This window comes from Schistocerca americana, chromosome 2, assembly GCF_021461395.2.
Source record: "Schistocerca americana isolate TAMUIC-IGC-003095 chromosome 2, iqSchAmer2.1, whole genome shotgun sequence".
Lineage (NCBI taxonomy): Eukaryota > Metazoa > Arthropoda > Insecta > Orthoptera > Acrididae > Schistocerca > Schistocerca americana.
In genome coordinates, this window is record NC_060120.1 from 182,971,870 (window position 1) to 182,987,252 (window position 15,383).

Below are 15,383 nucleotides of genomic sequence, written 5' to 3' on the forward strand. Positions count from 1 at the left end.
CTACTGATGGCCTTGGGAGAGCCAGTCATGACAAAACTCTACCATCTGGTGAGCAAGATGTATGAGACAGGCGAAATACCCACAGACTTCAAGAAGAATATAATAATTCCAATCCCAAAGAAAGCAGGTGTCTCGACAGATGTGAAAATTACCGAACTATCAGTTTAATAAGTCACAGCTGCAAAATACTAACGCGAATTCTTTACAGACGAATGGAAAAACTGGTAGAAGCGGACCTCGGGGAAGATCAGTTTGGATTCCGTAGAAATGTTGGAACACGTAAGGCAATACTAACCTTACGACTTATCTTAGAAGAATGATTAAGAAAAGGCAAACCTACGTTTCTAGCATTTGTAGACTTAGAGAAAGCTTTTGACAACGTTAACTGGAATACTCTCTTTCAAATTCTGAAGGTGGCAGGGGTAAAATACAGGGAGCGAAAGGCTATTTACAATTTGTACAGAAACCAGATGGCAGTTATAAGAGTCGACGGGCATGAAAGGGAATCAGTGGTTGGGAAGGGAGTAAGATAGGGTTGTAGCCTCTCCCCGATGCTATTCAATCTGTATATTGAGCGAGCAGTAAAGGAAACAAAAGAAAAATTCGGAGTAGGTATTAAAATTCATGGAGAAGAAGTAAAAACTTTGATGTTTGCCGATGACATTGTAATTCTGTCAGAGGCAGCAAAGGACTTGTAAGAGCAGTTGAACGGAATGCATAGTGTCTTGAAAGGAAGATATAAGATGAACATCAACAAAAGCAAAGCGAGGATAATGGAATGTAGTCAAATTAAATCGGGTGATGCTGAGGGGATTAGATTAGGCAATGAGACACTTAAATTAGTAAAGGAGGTTTGCTATTTAGGGAGTAAAATAACTGATGATGGTTGAAGTAGAGAGGATATAAAATGTAGACTGGCAATGGCTAGGAAATCGTTTCTGAAGAAGAGAAATTTGTTAACATCGAGTATAGATTTAAGTGTCAGGAAGTCGTTTCTGAAAGTATTTGTATGGAGTGTAGCCATGTATGGAAGTGAAACATGGACGATAATCAGTTTGGAAAAGAAGAGAATAGAAGCTTTCGAAATGTGGTGCTACAGAAGAATGCTGAAGATAAGGTGGGTAGATCACGTAACTAATGAGGAGGTATTGAATAGGATTGGGGAGAAGAGAAGTTTGTGGCACAACTTGACTAGAAGAAGGGATCGGTTGGTAGGACATGTTTTGAGGCATCAAGGGATCACAAATTTAGCATTGGAGGGCAGCGTGGAGGGTAAAAATCGTAGAGGGAGACCAAGAGATGAATACACTAAGCAGATTCAGAAGGATGTAGGTTGCAGTAGGTACTGGGAGATGAAGAAGCTTGCTCAGGATAGATTAGCATGGAGAGCTGCATCAAACCAGTCTCAGGACTGAAGACCACAACAACAACAACAACAACACTGTTAAAGTTCACATTTCATAAACTGACAACAATTTGCGTCTTTTTAACACGACGACCAAAGCTTGACTCTCTAATAATCGCTTACGCGCCCAAAAATCAGAGTTACAAGTACGTCAATGATCATAGTTTACAAAAGAAAGACTACACATAAGAATAATATCATTGCAATATATACATATCGATGTATCGAAGTACCTCTACATTAATGAAATCAAATCTGAATGTTGTCACAGAAATATGTTAACTATTTTACAGAAACGCAGTAGAATATTGCTGGTATCGAGAGGTTGAGGTGAGGTGCCGTAATGGTTACGTAATTCAAGTACCATTACAATCTTAAATGTATCGATATTGAAGGTCTGTTGATATTGGTAACAGTTGAAGTTCACCCAGGATTGTGTATGGATTCATAAATTACCTTCAGATTTCTTTCAACTATTCTTTCCAATTAATTTTTCCAATTATTCAAGCAATTTTTAATCAATTTCCATCTCCCTCCCTCCACACACGTACATATTCATTGGTACAGTGGAGGAGGCACGGCTCGAGAAGGGGAAGCAGCAGCGCTGCCATCTGTGGGCAGGTGAAGCAGTGAGTCGAGACGACGCCCCCGGAAGTGTCCCGCACGTGTCTGTGGAGGCCTTTGTCTGCGGAGGACAATTACACGGCAGAGCTGCTTATGCGGAAGAGACTCTTGTAGGGTGCGGTGACCCTATTAGGGGTGAGTCGAGGGAGAACGCCGCGGACCGAAGCTACTAAGGACGCCAGGAAGTGGTCTGTACACAGCTGCAAGGAGAAACATACAATACCATAAAGAGGCAACACCTCGACAACAGTGAAGCAAACTGAACAACCCTTCGCCATTTTTCTTTCGTCAAAACAACGGACCACTGTGCATGATAACGGTCGTTAATGTGTAAAGCAACCGTGAAATAAAATCTGCTCGTGTTCACTACTTTCTGCCAGATAAGTACACTGGTGTCCAAAATTAAAGCAACAAACGTAAATTTTGCGAGGTTTCATTTATTTTTTCACAAAAAAGTTTAAATACGTGGTATTAAATTAAGAACAATGTAAAAAATACAGAACGTAATCAACTGCAACAAAAATGTTCTCCGTTTTTTTCCAACTTAACGGATTTGCACACACGTTCTGACAACTGGTTAGTGTGCTCAGTACGGGGTGTGACCTCCTCTGGCACCAATTCAGGCCTGACAACGACGGGAAATGTAATGTAATATCTTGTATAGACACCTTTTATTAACCTGACACATTCTACATCATTACGAAGTACTAGTCTAATCTAATCTAATTCAAAGCATTTCCCGTCGTTGTCAGGCCTGAATTGGTGCCAGAGGAGTCACACCCGGTACTGAGCACACTAACCAGTTGTCAGAACGTGTGTGCAAATCCGTTAAGTTGGAAAAAAACGGAGAACATTTTTATTGCAGTTGGCTACGTTCTGTGTTTTTCACATTGTTCTTACTTTAATACCACCTATTTAAACTGTCAACATGACCCTTAATATTTTTAATTTTTTTGTGGGGTTGGGGAAATTACCCACTTACTACATCCATAAATTCATCTAATGAGTAGAAGGAGTTGCCATTAAGAAATTCTTTTAATTTCCTTTTAAATGCTATATGGCATTCTGTCAGACTTTTGATGCTATTAGTTAAGTGACCAAAGACTTTTGTGACAGCATAATTTACCCCCTTCTGAGCCAAAGCTAGATTTAACCTTGAGTAGTGAAGATCATCCTTTCTCATAGTGTTGTAGCCATGTACACTGCTATTACTTTTGAATTCGTTTGGATTGTTAATAACGAATTTCATAAGTGAACAAATTTCATAAGTGACAAATTTCATAAGTGAATGATGTCATCAATCTGATGTTGAAGCAATAACACCCATTCTTCCTGCAGGGCTGCTCACAAGTCGTGGACAGTGGTTGGTGGATGCTGGCGGGATGGAGCCCGTCATCCTAGTGCATCCCAGACATGTGCTACGCGGTTCAAATCAAGAGCAAGCAGGCCACGTAATGCGTGCAGTTAATTCTTGCTGATTCACCCGTACTATTTCATGTAGAGGTGTTGGAGTGGTCAATATAATCCCTGCTCACATCATTAGGGATCCTCCTCGAAATCAGTCTCTTTCAACAATGTTTGAGTCCCGAAATCGTGTTATACGTGCCCTCAAGATGCGAATCCGTCGAGAATCACTCTCTAGACCAAATCGGGACTCATCTGTGAAAATAAAATTGGCCCACCGTTCGACAGTCCACATGGCATGTTGACGTCTCCACTCTAGACATTCCCCTCTGTGAAGACACGCCAGAGCTTGCGAGGTGCCGGGGCTAGCAGTGTATTTAACACTAAATTCTTCTAGAATCTTCATATGAAAATGATGCTCTAAGCCCCCCTTTTCTAACTCCGACTTTTGCTGTTGCACATGGATTAAGAAGAAATGCGAACTGACTATAATCGACCCTGCAAGTGGAGTAGAAAAGAGTTTGGCACCTGCAATAATTTAATTTGCTGGAAATTAATTTGATACAGGAAAGTTTAATTAATGTAGTCAGAAATGAAAGGGTTGCTTTACCGATCCACAGAATGAAAGTTCTGTCCAAAATAACAATTTGATTTATTATGACTAAACTCATAATAATAAACAAAACACATGAAACATTTACAATACGTCAAATTGGATACTCAAATAAATGCTGTCAAGGTGAAGTTGTCCATAAACTAGATTGTGACATTTATGACCAAGTGGTATGTGGAGCCAATTCCTTGCAACTCAGATCTTAAGAGAAATACCCGAATGGATTCTGGATGTGGGACTACCCTGTAAACACTACCCCGCTTGATAGATGGTTGGTTGGTTGGTTGGGGAAGGAGACCAGACAGCGAGGTCATCGGTCTCATCGGATTAGGGAAGGATGGGGAAGGAAGTCGGCCGTGCCCTTTGAAAGGAACCATCCCGGCATTTGCCTGGAGCGATTTAGGGAAATCACGGAAAACCTAAATCAGGATGGCCGGACGCGGGATTGAACCGTCGTCCTCCCGAATGCGAGTCCAGTGTCTAACCACTGCGCCACCTCGCTCGGTTTGCTTGATAGATGCTCTGACGTCATTGCTGGCGTGGTTGTCCGTTCATCCGAATGCCATCTTCCGTGCAGAGCACGATCGTAAGGACATCCGTTGACAGTATGTATGGTTGTAACGTGAATCAGACACAGAACGGAGAAAGAGCAGTTTGTTGCTTTAATTTTTGACACCAGTGTAATTTCCCCTGATTATAACTTATGAATAATTGATATATGTCTTACACCACCAATGTCAGTAACATACAGGGTGGTCCACTGATCGTGACCGGGCCAAATATCTCACGAAATAAGCGTCAAACGAAAAAACTACAAAGAACCACACTTGTCTAGCTTGAAGGGGGAAACCAGATGGCGCTATGCTTGGCCTGCTAGATGGCGCTGCCATAGGTCAAACGGATATCAACTGCGTTTTTTTTAAAAATAAGAACCCCTATTTTTAATTACATATTCGTGTAGTACGGAAAGAAATATGAATGTTTCAGTTGGACCACTTTGTTCGCTTTGTTATAGATGGCGCTGTAATAGTCACAAACATATGGCTCACAATTTTAGACGAACAGTTGGTAACAGGTAGGTTTTTTAAATTAAAATACAGAACGTAGGTACGTTTGAACATTTTATTTCGCTTCTTCCAATGTGATACACGTACCTTTGTGAACTTATCATTTCTGAGAACGCATGCTGTTACAGCGTGATTATGTAAATACCACATTAATGCAATAAATACTCAAAATGATGTCCGTCAACCTCAATGCATTTGGCAATACGTGTAACGACATTCCTCTCATCAGCGAGTAGTTCGCCTTCCGTAATGTTCGCACATGCATTGACAATGCGCTGACGCGTGTTGTCAGGCGTTGTCGGCGGATCACGATAGCAAATATCCTTCAACTTTCCCCACAGAGAGAATTCCGGGACGTCAGATCCGGTGAACGTGCGGGCCATGGTATGGTGCTCCGACGACCAATCCACCTGTCATAAAATATGCTATTCAATACCGCTTCAACCGCACGCGAGCTATCTGCCGGACATCCATCATGTTGGAAGTACATTGCCATTCTGTCATGCAGTGAAACATCTCATAGTAACATCGCTAGAACATTACGTAGGAAATCAGCATACATTGCACCATTTTGATTGCCATCGATAAAATGGGGGCCAATTATCCTTCCTCCCATAATGCCGCACCATACATTAACCCGCCAAGATCGCTGATGTTCCACTTGTCGCAGCCATCGTGGATTTTCCGTTGCCCAATAGTGCATATTATGCCGGTTTACGTTACCGCTGTTGGTGAATGACGCTTCGTGGCTAAATAGAACGCGTGCAAAATATCTGTCATCGTCCCGTAATTTCTCTTATGCCCAGTTGCAGAACTGTACACGACGTTCAAAGTCGTCGTCATGCAATTACTGGTGCGTAGAAACATGGTACGGGTTCAATCGATGTTGATGTAGCATTCTCAACACCGACGTTTTTGAGATTCCCGATTCTAGGGCAATTTGTCTGCTACTGATGTGCGGATCAGCCGCGACAGCAGCTAAAACACCTACTTGGGCATCATCATTTGTTGCAGGTCGTGGTTGACGTTTCACATGTGGCTGAACACTTCCTGTTTCCTTAAATAACGTAACTATACGGCGAACGGTCCGGACATTTGGATGATGTCGTCCAGGATACCGAGCAGTATACATAGCACACGCCCGTTGCGCATTTTGATCACAATAACCATACATCAACACGATATCGACCTTTTCCGCAGTTGGTAAACGGTCCATTTTAACAGCGGTAATGTATCACGAAGCAAATACCGTCTGCACTGGCAGAATGTTACGTGATACCACGTACTTATACGTTTGTGACTATTACAGCGCCATCTATCACAAAACGAAAAAAGTGGTCCAACTAAAACATTCATATTTCTTTACGTACTACACGAATATGTAATATAAATGGGGGTTCCTATTTAAAAAAACGCAGTTGATATCCGTTTGACCTATGGCAGCACCATCTAGCGGGCCAACCATAGCGCCATATGGTTTCCCCCTTCAAGCTAGACAAGTTTCAGTCTTTGTAGTTTTTTCGTTTGAGGCTTACTTCGTGAGATATTTGGCCCGGTCACTATCAATGGACTACCCTGTATACACTGATAAGCCAACACAATATGACCACTTAAACTAATTAATAACTTGTTTGTACATCTTATGCAGCAACGATTCTGCGTGGTATGTAATCGACAAGTACTTTTTCATACACTGGAACTGTAATACTTTCTTTCAGATCTCTTGGTATCCTGTCTTCCTTCATGACACTCTTAAAAAGAGTATGAAGCTGTTGACATAAAACTTGCCCCCATATTTTATTAATTCATTATATATGCCAGCTGGCACTGGAATGGCCTATTTTTAAATCTTTTTATTGCACTGCATACCTCCAATGAGAAGTCTATTTGGTTGCCATTTCCTGCGCTTTGGTAACTAGTTTTAGTCTCCACCTTTATTACGTCCTTATATTGCAATTTAAAATAATTTTCCCACTAAATTTTGCTTAGATTGTGTATTTGAATGTGTTCGTTAATATGCTTCTGGATGAGCTGATTTGATGCTAATATATTATGCTCGTAAGGGGAACCGTCACCGAAATCCCCTGAAGAGGCCACGGGAGGCTGCCAAAAGGGAGTGTCTAGGGAAGCTGCCCGAGGGAGTGTTTTCGCTCCGCAGCAACGACGCAGCTCATTCTGCAGAAGACTCGGTCACACACGCTACTTCCTTTGGGTATTCTGCTGACATGGCAGGCAGTAATTGAAATTTAGCTTACCTCCCTCTCCGCCCTATTCTCCTGATATGACAACGACTTCCTCCTCTTTCTTCTGAAGCAGGAACTATTTCAAGCATTTTCGGAACGACAGTGGGATGATTTTCGAGATGAAACATTTCATGAACAGCCGAAATGTAGACTTCTACGACAAAGGTTTCCCCCCAGTAATCTATCGTTGGAGAAAATATACTGCATTGAACGTTGAATACTTAGAGGGCGACTGACAGCGTCACCAACTTTCAGGGTCGCAACTACATTTTTTTGACACGACAATTATTATTCACAGAATTTACATAAGAACGGAAAAAGTTGTAGAAGCTGACCTAGGGGGAAATCAGTTTGGGTGTCCGAAAAATGTAGGAACACGCGAGGCGATACTGACCCTACGACTAATCTTAGAGCCGCCCATCCGGTTAGCCTTGCGGTCCAACGCACGGCTTTCCGGATTGGGAAGGAGCGCCTGGTCGCCGGCACTTGTGTCGAGGTCCGGTGAGCCGGCCAGTCTGTGGATGGTTTTTAGGCAGTTTTCCATCTGCCTCGGCGAATGCGGGCTGGTTCCTCTTATTCCGCCTCCGCTACACTATGTCGGCGATTGCTGCACAATCAAGTTCTCCACGTACGCGTACACCACCATTACTCTGCCACGCAAACATAGGGGTTACATTCCTCTGGTACAGGGTGTTTCAAAAATGACCGGTATATTTGAAACGGCAATAAAAACTAAACGAGCAGCGATAGAAATACACCGTTTGTAACAATATACTTGGGACAACAGTACATTTTCAGGCGGACAAACTTTCGAAATTACAGTAGTTACAATTTTCAACAACAGATGGCGCTGCAAGTGATGTGAAAGATATAGAAGACAACGCAGTCTGTGGGTGCGCCATTCTGTACGTCGTCTTTCTGCTGTAAGCGTGTGCTGTTCACAACGTGCAAGTGTGCTGTAGACAACATGGTTTATTCCTTAGAACAGAGGATTTTTCTGGTGTTGGAATTCCACCGCCTAGAACACAGTGTTGTTGCAACAAGACGAAGTTTTCAACGGAGGTTTAATGTAACCAGAGGACCGAAAAGCGATACAATAAAGGATCTGTTTGAAAAATTTCAACGGACTGGGAACGTGACGGATGAACGTGCTGGAAAGGTAGGGCGACCACGTACGGAAACCACAGAGGGCAACGCGCAGCTAGTGCAGCAGGTGATCCAACAGCGGCCTCGGGTTTCCGTTCGCCGTGTTGCAGCTGCGGTCCAAATGACGCCAACGTCCACGTATCGTCTCATGCGCCAGAGTTTACACCTCTATCCATACAAAATTCAAACGCGGCAACCCCTCAGCGCCGCTACCATTGCTGCACGAGAGACATTCGCTAACGATATAGTGCACAGGATTGATGACGGCGATATGCATGTGGGCAGCATTTGGTTTACTGACGAAGCTTATTTTTACCTGGACGGCTTCGTCAATAAACAGAACTGGCGCATATGGGGAACCGAAAAGCCCCATATTGCAGTCCCATCGTCCCTGCATCCTCAAAAAGTACTGGTCTGGGCCGCCATTTCTTCCAAAGGAATCATTGGCCCATTTTTCAGATCCGAAACGATTACTGCATCACGCTATCTGGACATTCTTCGTGAATTTGTGGCGGTACAAACTGCCTTAGACGACACTGCGAACACCTCGTGGTTTATGCAAGATGGTGCCCGGCCACATCGCACGGCCGACGTCTTTAATTTCCTGAATGAATATTTCGATGATCGTGTGATTGCTTTGGGCTATCCGAAACATACAGGAGGCGGCGTGGATTGGCCTCCCTATTCGCCAGACATGAACCCCTGTGACTTCTTTCTGTGGGGACACTTGAAAGACCAGGTGTACCGCCAGAATCCAGAAACAATTGAACAGCTGAAGCAGTACATCTCATCTGCATGTGAAGCCATTCCGCCAGACACGTTGTCAAAGGTTTCGGGTAATTTCATTCAGAGACTACGCCATATTATTGCTACGCATGGTGGATATGTGGAAAATATCGTACTATAGAGTTTCCCAGACCGCAGTGCCATCTGTTGTTGAAAATTGTAACTACTGTAATTTCGAAAGTTTGTCTGCCTGAAAATGTACTGTTGTCCCAAGCATATTGCAACAAACGGTGTATTTCTATCGCTGCTCGTTTAGTTTTTATTGTCGTTTCAAATATACCGGTCATTTTTGAAACACCCTGTATGAGACGTTCCCTGGGGGGGGGGGGGGTCCACCCGGGGGCCGAACCGCACAATAACCCTTAAAGAGTGGTTTGGTGTGGGGTGGCGGAGGGGTGAAGTGGACTGCGGTAGTCTTCGTGGGGTTGTGGACCACTGCGGCTGCGGTGGGGACGGAGCCTCTCCGTCGTTTCTAGGCCCCCAGTTAACATACGATACAATACAATCTTAGAGCCGCGCGGAGTCGCCGCGCGGTCTGGGGCGCCATGTCACGGATTGCTCGGCCCCTCTCGCCGGAGGTTCGAGTCCTCCCTCGAGCATGAATGTGTGTGTGTCGTTCTTAGCAAAGTTAGTTTTAATAGTGTGTAAGTCTAGGGACCGATGACCTCAGCAGTTTGGTCCGTTAGGGATTCACACACATTTGAACGTTTGAACTAATCTTAGAAGTAAGGCTGGAGACAGGCACCCCTACGTTTACAGCATGTTTTGGAAATGAAGATATGGTCAGAGTAGGCTGTATTCTTTCTATTACCCGAGCAATTGGCCAGTTTCAACCGTGGGTAAATTTCAAGCACATATCTTATATTTTCAGCTTCATTTCACATTCTACTCGTAATACAGCGATGTATTTCAATGTGAAATAAAGTTGGAAGCTTAAGTTATGTGCTTCAAAATGACCCACGGTTGAAGCTGGCGAATTGCACTGATAATAAAACCAATACAGCTTACCTGGACCATGTTTTCATCCTCAAAACACGTTGCGGCTCTGGACACTCACAAAAACAAAATTTTAAAATTTATGGCATTGTCGATTTAGAAAAAGCATTTGACAATGTTGACTGAAATATACTCATTGAAATTCTGAAGGTAGCCGGTATAGGAACAAGGGGTGGCTGGAAAAAAGTGCTAATTTTCGATTTTTAAGGTTTAGTTTCATGTTCCATCAATCATTTGTACGATAAATCATAATGATTTGGAACGAGTCATTTTATATTCATATCACAAAGTTCAAGACATTAGTCAATACGCAAAGAAGTGGGATACGGAAGTACTAAGGAATGACGAGATACGTTTGAAGTTCTCTAATGCTAGATACAGCAATAAGGAATAGCGCAGTAGGCAGTACAGTTGAAGAGGAATGGACATCTCTAAAAAGGGCCATCACAGAAGTTGGGAAAGAAAACATAGGTACAAAGAAGGTAGTTGCGAAGAAACCATGGGTAACAGAAGAAATACTTCAGTTGATCGATGAAAGGAGGAAGTACAAACACGTTCCGGGAAAATCAGGAATACAGAAATACAAGTCGCTGAGGAATGAAATAAATAGGAAGTGCAGGGAAGCTAAGACAAGCTGGCTGCAGGAAAAATGTGAAGACATCGAAAAAGATATGATTGTCGGAAGGACAGACTCAGCATACAGGAAAGTCAAAACAACCTTTGGTGACATTAAAAGCAACGGTGGTAACATTAAGAGTGCAAAGGGAATTCCACCGTTAAATGCAGAGGAGAGAGCAGATAGGTGGAAAGAATACATTGAAAGCCTCTGTGAGGGTGAAGATTTGTCTGATGTGATAGAAGAAGAAACAGGAGTCGATTTAGAAGAGATAGGGGATCCAGTATTAGAATCGGAATTTAAAAGAGCTTTGGAGGACTTACGGTCAAATAAGGCAGAAGGGGAAGTGGCAACAAAACTACTATTCACGTTGGTGTGTAGAATATATGAGTCTGGCGATATACCATCTGACTTTCGGAAAAGCATCATCCACACAATTCCGAAGACGGCAAGAGCTGACAAGTGCGAGAATTATCGCACAATCAGCTTAACAGCTCATGCATCGAAGCTGCTTACAAGAATAATATACAGAAGAATGGAAAAGAAAATTGAGAATGCGCTAGGTGACGATCAGTTTGGCTTTAGGAAAAGCAAAGAGACGAGAGAGGCAATTCTGACGTTACGGCTAATAATGGAAGCAAGGCTGAAGAAAAATCAAGACACTTTCATAGGATTTGTCGACCTGGAAAAAGCGTTCGACAATATAAAATGGTGCAAGCTGTTCGAGATTCTGAAAAAAGTAGGGGTAAGCTATAGGGAGAGACGGGTCATATACAATATGTACAACAACCAAGAGGGAATAATAAGAGTGGACGATCAAGAACGAAGTGCTCGTATTAAGAAGGTTGTAAGACAAGGCTGTAGCCTTTCGCCCCCACCTCTTCAATCTGTACATCGAGGAAGCAATGATGGAAATAAAAGAAAGGTTCAGGAGTGGAATTAAAATACAAGGTGAAAGGATATCAATGATACGATTCGCTGATGACATTGCTATCCTGAGTGAAAGTGAAGAAGAATTAAATGATCTGCTGAACGGAATGAACAGTCTAATGAGTACACAGTATGGCTTGAGAGTAAATCGGAGAAAGACGAAGGTAATGAGAAGTAGAAGAAATGAGAACAGCGAGAAACTTAACATCAGGATTGATGGTCACGAAGTCAATGAAGTTAAGGAATTCTGCTACCTAGGCAGTAAAATAACCAATGACGGACGGAGCAAGGAGGACATCAAAAGCAGACTCGCTATGGCAAAAAAGGCATTTCTGGCCAAGAGAAGTCTACTAATATCAAATACCGGCCTTAATTTGAGGAAGAAATTTCTGAGGATGTACGTCTGGAGTACAGCATTGTATGGTAGTGAAACATGGACTGTGGGAAAACCGGAACAGAAGAGAATCGAAGCATTTGAGATGTGGTGCTATAGACGAAGGTTGAAAATTAGGTGGACTGATAAGGTAAGGAATGAGGAGGTTCTACGCAGAATCGGAGAGTAAAGGAATATGTGGAAAACACTGATAAGGAGAAGGGACAGGATGATAGGACATCTGCTAAGACATGAGGGAATGACTTCCATGGTACTAGAGGGAGCTGTAGAGGGCAAAAACTGTAGAGGAAGACAGAGATTGGAATACGTCAAGCAAATAATGGAGGACGTAGGTTGCAAGTGCTACTCTGAGATGAAGAGGTTAGCACAGAAAAGGAATTCGTGGCGGGCCGCATCAAACCAGTCAGTAGACTGATGACCAAAAAAAAAAAAAAAAAAAAAAATCGCAAATTATTTTGTATAAGCAGCAGTCAAATGAAAACCGAACACCCGTCACAACGGGATCATGGAATGGTTCTATTCAAAAGTAATCACCACTCGCGTTAAGACATGTATCCCACTAGGAAACGAGACAATCATTCCGGTTTTTCCACAGACCCTGTTTCACTACCATACTAAGCTGTGTTCCAAGAGCACATACTCAGAAATTTCTACCTCAAATTAAGGCCTATGTTTGATACTAGTAGACTTCTCTTGGCCAAGAATGCCATTTTTGCCACTGACAGTATGCTTTTGATGTCCTCCTTGCTCATCATGAGTGATTTTGCTGCCTAGGCAGCAGAATTCCCTAACTTTATCTACTTCGTGATCATCAATCCTTATGTTAAGTTACTCGCTGTTCTCATTTCTGCTACTCATTACTTTCGTCTTTCTTTCGTTTACTCTCAATCCGCATTCTGTACTCATTAGACTGCTCATTCCATTCAACACATCCTGTAGTTCTTCTTCACTTTCGCCGGCCGCTGTGGCCGAGCGGTTCTAGGCACTTCAGTCCGGGACCGCGCTGCTGCTGCGGTCACTGGTTCGAATCCTGCCTCGGGCATGGATGTGTGTGATGTCCTTAGGTTAGTTAGGTTTCAGTAGTTCTAAGTCTAGGGGACTGATGACCTCAGATGTTAAGTCCCATAGTGCTCAGTGCCATTTTTTTCTTCAGTTTCACTCAGGATAACAGTATCACCAGCGAATCTTATCATGAATATCCTTTCCCCCTGAATTTTAATCCCACTCTTGAATTTTTTTTATTTCCATCATTGATTCATCACTGTGTAGATTGACCAGTAGGGGGAAAAAACTACACCCCTTCCTTCCACCCTTTTTAATCCGAGAACTTCGTTCTTGGTCTTCCACTCTTATTGTTCTCTCTTGGTTCTGATACATGCTGTATATTACCCGCCTTTCTCAATAGCTTACCCCTGTTTTTCTCAGAATTTCGACCATCTTGCACCACTTAAAATAGTCGAACATTTTCTTCAGATCAACAATCCAATGAACGTGTCTTGATTTTTCTTCAGTTTGCTTCCATTATAACCGTAACGTCAGAATTATTTCTCTTGTAGGTTTACCTTTCCTACAGGCATAGCCATGTGAAACATACAATTCGGTCGTAAACAGTTGCTTCATTGTTAAGAAGGCGTTCACAGATCTTACCAGTAATTGCAGACACAATTGCACATCACAAATAATACAGTTCATCGTTTGACTTAATAATAAGGATCTTTAACGGTTACTATTTAAAAACACAAAAATAATTAGAAATCGGTCCATCGTCACATTTATTCATTTTCAGTAACCGTCTGTGTTTCACTTCCACTGACAGTGTCACCTGCTGAATCAGTATCCCTTCAGTTGCTATGACTATCGTTATTCGAGTGTGTATAACTTCCCATATTTATAGTCATCTCCAGCGGTAGGTCTAGTAAACCTTCACTTGAAATAAGCTACTATTGAACTTTATTTATGTGTTCAAAGCATTTCTTTCAGTTCCCTTTTGTTTGAAAGCAATTTGTTCGCCTATAAGTGTTAATGATGTGTCCTTACTGGATTCCACATTGGGTACAGAAATCATATTCTTGCCTCTTGCCCGCATTAGCGCTATAGGATTCAGTTCTGGGCTGTCTATTTCATGTGGCCTGGTTTATTTATGTCTATTAATGATTTCAACTGGGGTCTCAGTATGTCCTTGTGGAAAGGAATTCCCTTTCTTGTTAACAAGGACATCATCTCTCTCCTCGAAAGGATTGGCGTGCAGGTAGGAGTCAGTTGCTTACTGCGGCAAAGGGTGGTATGTATTAGGTTGGTGCACACGTTCGTAGAGTTTTTGTTTTGCATGTTGATATTCCAGTCCAATGGGTTTCTTTATCGATTGCCATTTTTTATTTTTAGTTCACTGTTGATATTTGAGTTAACTTATTGCAATTTTGTCATTTGGAGATAGTGAGTGGAGCTGTGGATGCTATAAAATGGAGCGCCAAATGGAGAAATCTTAACATTTGCGACGTATTTTTCTGTTTGAGTTCGATACAGTGGTGACAATAGCAGAAGCAGCCAGAAGTATTTGCGGTATGTACGGCAATAATGTCATTGGACAGAGTACTCGGAAACTGCCAGGTATGATGAACTGTGATCATTCCACCATTGTGCGACGTTTGTGTGAAATGTGTAGGTTCAAAAATCGGGTGTATGGGTACCAAAATCACAATCACAATGACATTAAGGAAAATATATTTGTTTTGATGTCCCCTACAGCCTCCCAGAGTTTGTCGGTTTAAATACTTTTCGCCCTGTATGAACTTTACGCTGAATCCACTGGAGACGAATTAACAGCCTGTTTACGACGTCCTTGCTGTTGAGCAGTTACTTTGACACACGAGGCGAGCTGCTCCCGCCGCTGGATGTGGCGAGTATGCAACCGGCAAGACAACCGCCGGGGTAGGGAAACCAGCAAGCGGCGACACAGCGGCGGCACGCGGCTTGCCTCCCAAACGGGCGCAGAGCGATACGGCGTGTCCGGACACCGACACCGCAAATGGGCCCCAGTCACGCGAGGCCTCCGTGCTAACAGCGGCTGGGAAAGGGCCACCAGCTATGGAGCAATTACTCCCTCTCCCACGTTTATTAAAAGCATCGCTAACAAATGATAGTATTTACCTCTGGCCCATC